We start from the raw sequence: 7,143 nt of genomic DNA on the forward strand, positions 1-7,143 counted from the left end.
TCTTTTTACTTTGGTAAAGCAAGCTATTGAGGGTTGTTTGATTTGTGCTAAACCAATAACAGGGTTTCAAAGAAAATTGCCAGGGGAGGGAGGCCTTGGGCTGTACGTCCCTTCCAAAGATGCCAGGTGGATTTTACTGAAATGTCCCGAGTGGCAAGGTTTAAATATCTCCTGGTAATAGTATGTCAGTTAACAGGGTGGCAAGAAGCATTTCCAACTGTTTCAGCAACTACAGGATCAGTTCTTAAAGTATTTTTGGAACTAATAATTCCAAGATATGGGATTGTGGAAGCATAAGACTCAGGGGAATTAATTTTACAGGAAAAATTTTTCAAGGGGCTATGACTGCTTTAGGAACACAATGGAACCTCCATACCTATTGGCAACCCCAGAGTTTGGGCCAGATTGAAAGAATGAATGGCAAAATAAAGAAACACTTTCTGGAGCTGGTGATAGAAATTAAGATGCCATGGGTATGGCTCCTGCCACTGGCCTTAGCAAGAATAAGGGCCAGACCCAGGGGAGATATTCAATTATCTCCCTTTGAATTGATGTTTGGAATTCCTTACCTTTGTAATTCTCAACCTAGGGGGGTTGTGGAAATAAGTGATGTATATTTAAAACAATATGTGGCCAGGATACTGTGTCTTGTGAAATCTCTTCAACAGGAAGCTCAACTGGAACAGACCCTGCGTTTGGACTTTATTGTTCATAACATTCAACCAAGACATTGGATCCTACTTAAGGAGTGGAAAGAAGCACCACTGGTGGCGAAGTGGCATGGATCCTTTCCAAGTGTTACTGATCACAGAAACAGCCATCAAGACAGCTGAACACAGGTGGACTCATCATACTTGGGTCAAGGTCTCTGAGGCCCCAGATATTTGGACATGTTAGCTGGAAAAAAAGGACTGGAGGCTATGACTGACACACTAGGAGTGGACCGAGCTGCAGCTAGTGCGTTGACAGTGGGGGAAGCCTCATATGCCTACCCACAGACGGTCTGTTGAAATAGTCTGTATAGGCATCCCTCCTTTAGAATCTCCAGTCATTGGGGGGCTAATCCTTGCTGTCATTGTTTTCTCTATGTTAAGTTGTTTTTGTGCCTTCACTTGCCACAGGTGTTGTGGAAGACAGCATGAGAATTAGAGCAGGTGATTAGATGACACCATTAGAATGCTTTTCTTAATAATCTTATCTTTATATTTGTCTTGGTTTGACAAGACAGGAGTCTGTGAAGGAGGGCAAAAGCCTCCTGTGCAATGGAGAAGGTAAACCCCCTCCCTCCGAATTACCAGGATTTTTAAATTAAAAGGCTCTCAGGCAAAGATATGGGAATGGGAGTAACAATTCTTTACTAGGAGAAAACTAGATAACAATTTAAAAAGGCAAATGCAATTGGTACAAACAAAACTAGTGATAAAGTCCACAACCTGAGGATTCGGGGTGTTGGTAGCAGTCCGGTTGAAATGATAGCTGCTCCTCTTGCAGTGGCTGATGAATTGCAGCTGAAGTGGTGATCTTTAGAAGGGTATAGTTTTCTCTGAAGATCTGGTGGCAGTTGGGCCGGTCTTCCTCTGCGCCGGGGCCGCCTCTGAGCTCCGCCGCCGCCACCTCACCGCGCTCTGGCCGCTTCTCTCGGGAGCCCTGCCGAAGGAGCTGCTTCTCTGGGAAATCCCGCAAAGAGAGAGCTGCTCTGTCCCCTAAAAAGGTACCACTTTATACAATAAAAGAGTGCTTGGCTTCCCCCTCTGGGTGGAGCATCTCACAATGGGATGGTGTTACGTTACCAGCCCTGCAGTGAATCAGTCAATGGCCCATTAACAAACCATTACCTCTTCAGAGCAAAACATTGTTCTTGGAAGAGATAACAAACCTGCCCAACCTCCAACAGATGGCAAATAGAATACAAGCTTATCTTACAAACCAGGACAATACTGTCAGTTAGGTTTGGGCCATAGGTGGGAGAATTGTCTTCTAGTCCTAGGAGAAGTAGCAAAAACCTTTGAGCTAAGCAATTGGGTCTGTGGAGGGCCAGTGAAACAGAGATTTTTGGAATTCACTTAAGTTAACAAAATAAATTAGGCATTTATGTGAGAAACTGCATTGACTTGTTTGTTCATCAAAAGTATGAAATTAGGATAAAAGGGGGGGAAGTCGGGACATGGAATTTGCAGGCTTGACTGGTAACCACAAACAAAGATTGTGAAAGATTTTGCAGGACTGGCTGGAACTGATAACCGCAGTGGAAACCCATTGTTGCTGAAAACTGATAAACCGAAGTGGAAGAAGACACACCACCCCACTTGTGAAATCCATTGTTTTTGGGACTGATAACCACGGTGGAACGAGACTCACCACCCCCACTCATGCAAGATAAAAAGGGACTGAAGAAAAGGAAAGGTTGTCAGCTTTTGGCGGAGCCAGGGTCCCAGCTGAACCCAGCGCTGTTTTGCTTGCTATTGCTTGCTGTAATTAATAAAATTATTAATTGATCTTAAAAGGCTGAATCAAATTATTCGCCTCAACTTATAACAATTTATATTATCGCTTGTATTGTTATGTGTTGAATTTTAACCTTTTACTTAAGAAACCTCTACCAAGGTACAAAAGGGCATAAGAAAATGCAAATTACTGAAGCTTCTTGCATAAAGAACAATACCAAAAAAGGACCGAAAATATAAAGAACCCAGATAAAGAGGCTCCTCTGTCTCCAAGCTTATCAAGACTAACAGACGGTACTCAGATAAGCACCAAAAGACCAAAAGCACACGCGCAGACACTAAGAGTTCAAAAGTTCAACCATGAAGAAGACCATGATCTTCAGCCTCAAGAGACCACCAGAGGCCCCCGCAGGACCACCACGGCAAACCACGCATGTCCAGAAGAACGTGGACCTATTTAACATGAGAAACGAGGACAGGTGAGGCCAGGGGTTGAATATGCATAGAAAAGTTGAGAAATGTACTGCATATGGAACATCTTTGAGAATAAATGTTTGGGTTCGACTAAAGCTCAGTGCACAAGTCTTGGAGAGCAATCTCACTTGTGTCGGGCGCTGACCATACATACCCACTTCATAACAACACCAATTATAGAGTCTATTTATTTATTCCACATATTGCTTCACCAGGAGGATCTGAAGACTGGCCATAGGTGGCCAGCCAAGTCAAACCTAAATGGTGGGTAAGTACCCTGAGTGAGGTCCATAATGGAATGGGATTTTGGGATGAGGAAGCAAGTCCATGGCGACTTTATTCTTCTGAATGAGGCATTTATTGTCTAAATAGAACAGGAGGCGTATACATGGGAAAAAGTGTGACTGCACTTTATCTTTGGGTTTAAATTGCTGGACCCCCAGCTGCCCTCCTTATGATTGTTCCAAATATTGAGGCAGATGGAATCAAACACATATTAAGTTCACTAATGATAGCTAGGTAAGGTGTTCCCACCATAATTAATGAAGGGATTCTGAAGGCTGTAAAGCAGTGGGGAAAAACAGATTTTTGGACCACTTATTTTTAAGCTGCCCCTGAGATAATTCCACAAGTAGGACACAAGTTGTCTGTGATGATCAGTGGAAGTGGCAACACCAGAATGGAACTCGAGCCCTTTTTAATAAGTTCTGGTCCAGATCTAACAAAACAGATCTGGGATGTAACTGCAAGTGGAAACCTCATGTAGGAGCTTGGAAATGCAAATACTGTGATTCTTATGGTGGGGCAACTATTGTTGGAGGACTGTTAGGCCCAGGAAGCAAGCTGTATTTTGACCCACCAACTGATGATGAAAATTGAGAAGGCCCCTTTGCCAACAGGACCTGGATTTTGAAAGGGCATTATTGGATTTGTGGCCAACATGCTTACCGCAGGTTACCTCCAAACTGGTCAGGGATATGTTATGTAGGGTATATTAGACTGTTCTTCTTTTTGCTACAAGTTCAGGGAAATTAGTTAGGAATCAAGGTATATGCTGATCTAATTAGAGAAAAGCAGTCAATTGATGCAGCCCTGGCTGGAAGGAGCACCCAAATGTGGGGAAAAGTTAAATGGCCACCTGAGCGAATCATACAACACTATGGACCAGCCACTTGGAATCCAAATTAATTAATATCAGGTGCCAGAGAACCCATTTATAATTTAAATCAGATCATTAGGTTACAAGTTGTCTTTAAAATGATAATCAACCAGACATCTACAGGTATTGACATTCTTGCTGGCCAATCCACTCAAATGAGAAATGCAATATTTCAACATCGGATGGTATCAGATTATTAGCATAAGAAGGGGGAGTATGTGGAAAATTAAATTACTCAAACTGCTGTTTGCAAATATATGACAATGGAAAAGTGGTGAAAAAAAAAAAAACAAAAACAAAGGGAATAAGAAAGTTAGCTCATGTACCAATCCAAGTGTGGAAAGCATGGGAATGGGATGTTTTGCTGGTTATCTGGTGGACTGTGGGTTAAATGAATGGGTTTGTTTTTTTTTTTTCATCTTATGTGCTATAGCAACTCTCATATATTTACCATGCACGATGTCTTGCTTAGTACAACTTGTTCAACATATGATCAAGGGGATGCAGGTAGTAGCCGTGCCTACTGATCCAGAAATGGCTACTAAAGGACAGAAAATGATGTTGCTGCAATTAATTGCAAAACCAGAAGAGACCCAAGACCAGAAAATTAAGTCACTGATAACTAAAGTTTTTAAAGACAATTATTGAGAAAATAAGAAGAGGAGGGATTGAAAGAAATGAGGAGGTGTCTTTACAAACAAACTGTGGGTCTGCTGGTAGATAAAGCCAGATACTGAGAGGTGAAAGAAGCAATGGGGGGAACAATAAATTCTAGAGGAATTCCACTAATTGACACAGACTGTTACTTACTCAAGGCTGTGCTAAATCCCTGGATTTAGAGAAAAAGAACAGACAGAAGGAAAAAAAAAAAAAGGGGGGGGGGGAATGCACATTAGAAAGGGGGTTCGAATGAGGAGAGTAGAAAAGTCTGTATATCTCAAGTACCTCAGCCAATGGGGAAAGAGAGAGGGAAATGCAGCCGGAAAGTTAAGACAAAAAGAAGGCTGAGTCCTCTAACAATTTGAGAGACCCCATGGGAATTGCCCCATGACCTCTCCTTTTATTAGAGTAAGGTTACAGGACTCCTCTGTCTCCTTTTTGGACATAAACCTCTGGTGTTTGTTCATTAATTTTCCTGACAATTACAACCCTGAGCACTGTAGTTTTTTCAGAATTCTTGATGCAACTTATACAACGGCCCTGTAACACACCTAATGACCTGCTGTGGTAGAGGTATGAGTTCATATTAAATTGTCAAAGTGGTCTGAATTATAAACAAAAAGCTTTCCTTTGATCTAAATCTGAGAGAAATTTTAAAGTGTTAAATTACCAGCAAAAGATTTCTCTGTAAAATTGCACAGAACTGAAAGACTTAATCACATTAAATAGTTGAAAGACTGTGAAGTAAATTACTCCATAAGTTAGGGAATAGCTAATTGCATCCAAATCAGGGAGAATTCCTATTGAGAAAATGCATATAGTAGCAAATAGGTACTTCCTTGAATTGGAGATTCTTCCTGCTTGACTTTATGTGTTATTATGTCAATCACATGAACAGGTCTGTGCATATGTTACACATTCTGTGTTCATAGAAAGCTATTTTGTCTTGTCAGAGCTGAGGCTTCAAGGGAACAGGGATAGGAACTGGGTTTGCTCTATCTGGAGGGAACAAAACTGAAAAGTGCTGAGGAACATTAGTGGGTTGTAATGGTATTCCAGATCAAAGGTGGAAAGTATTACATCTTCCTTAATTTTCGAGCACATGCAATGCGCTCTGACATAGCCTGTCTGCCGCTGATAATTTTTACCTGGTAACTCTAATCTCTGTATACAACTTGGGAAAAAGGCAGACAGATCAGAGAACAAGGTACTGCTGGAGCTGCTTGTGATTGTGAGAACTTTCCTAAAAAATATGTTTCTGCAAAGTCTTGAGATTTTTATGGTTGCAAACATTTTACCCCTAGGTATATCAAAGAGCAGGTATGTCTACATCTTAGGCTGCTGTGTTGTTTGGACAGTTGGAAGTAGACTAGACTCAGCAGTGCAGCATGTAATACTAGTTAATGTACTCTGTTTCTCAGAGCAACAAGAGAATAAATTAAATCATATGGCGCTTCATTAATTACCTAAACTAGCTTAGAATTTCTGCACTGTCTGCAAACCCAGTTTAGAAACTGGTCACTTCAGGATACAGCCTTTAGCCTCCCAAATTCTCAAGATTGGACACAATCCGGGGCACTATTGCAACTGAGTGTCAATGTGATGCACACCATTCCTCCAGAAGATCAATATTCTATATAGCAAGTATGGTAGATGCTATTTTGGCCAAAGGCAGAAACATGTAATTCTAAAGTCAAAAGCATGAATCTCTATAGCCTGGGATCAAGTTGAAAATGGCCAAATTCCCACTTCCTGTGTACTAGGACAAAAAATAAACACTAAAAATGGAATATCTATTACATTGTACATAAAACACCTCAACTTTTAGATACAATATCCACTGCAAAATAAATTTCACATTCTCTGTTTAACCCACAGCAAGCAATCAACAACAGAAAGGTTTGTAGGTTTTGACATTTTGTTTTCTGCTTCAGACACTTAGGGTACAAGGTGTTAGCATCACTACTCCACACCAGCCCTTAGGAAGGGGCTCAATATGGAGTGAAGAGTAGGTCACAAACCCGGGTATTAATGGGCCGCAGAGTAATGTTTCCTCACAGTATTCCTGGCCCCCGAACAGGACTGCAGGTCGCAGCAGTCGCAAACAAGCTGCCTCAGACAGGCGCGGCATGACGCCTAAACCAGGGGACGTCCGAGTTACCTCGGCTCCAATCGGCCTCAGGGCCCCAGCGACTCCCGCTCACCTCGCCCCGTGACGGGCAGCTTCTGCTGGCCGAGGCTTCCTCGGGTGGGCGGGGGGCGAGGCGAGGCGAGGCCAGCAGCTGGGGCCGTGCCCCTCAAGCCTAAGCTCCGCGGCGGGCGTCCAGCGCCCTCTCCAGGCCGGGCAGGCAGAGCGCCTTCGCTAGCCGGGGCGGGAGACCGCGGCGCCGCTGGAGGCGGGGTCCC

General features: G+C 42.8%; 1 long non-coding RNA gene across 1 annotated transcript; it reads right to left on the reverse strand.

Moving 5' to 3' along the window:
- Positions 1 to 1,332: 1,332 nt before the first annotated feature.
- On the reverse strand, positions 1,333 to 7,106 carry LOC146762982 (uncharacterized). The gene is made up of 2 exons (XR_014952569.1): positions 6,942 to 7,106; positions 1,333 to 2,897 (listed from the first exon to the last, which is right to left on the reverse strand). It is a non-coding gene; the product is annotated as an uncharacterized LOC146762982 (long non-coding RNA).
- Between the last annotated feature and the right edge of the window lie 37 nt (positions 7,107 to 7,143).

The sequence above is a fragment of the Lonchura striata genome, chromosome W (genome assembly GCF_050655825.1).
Source record: "Lonchura striata isolate lonStrDom1 chromosome W, ASM5065582v1, whole genome shotgun sequence".
Lineage (NCBI taxonomy): Eukaryota > Metazoa > Chordata > Aves > Passeriformes > Estrildidae > Lonchura > Lonchura striata.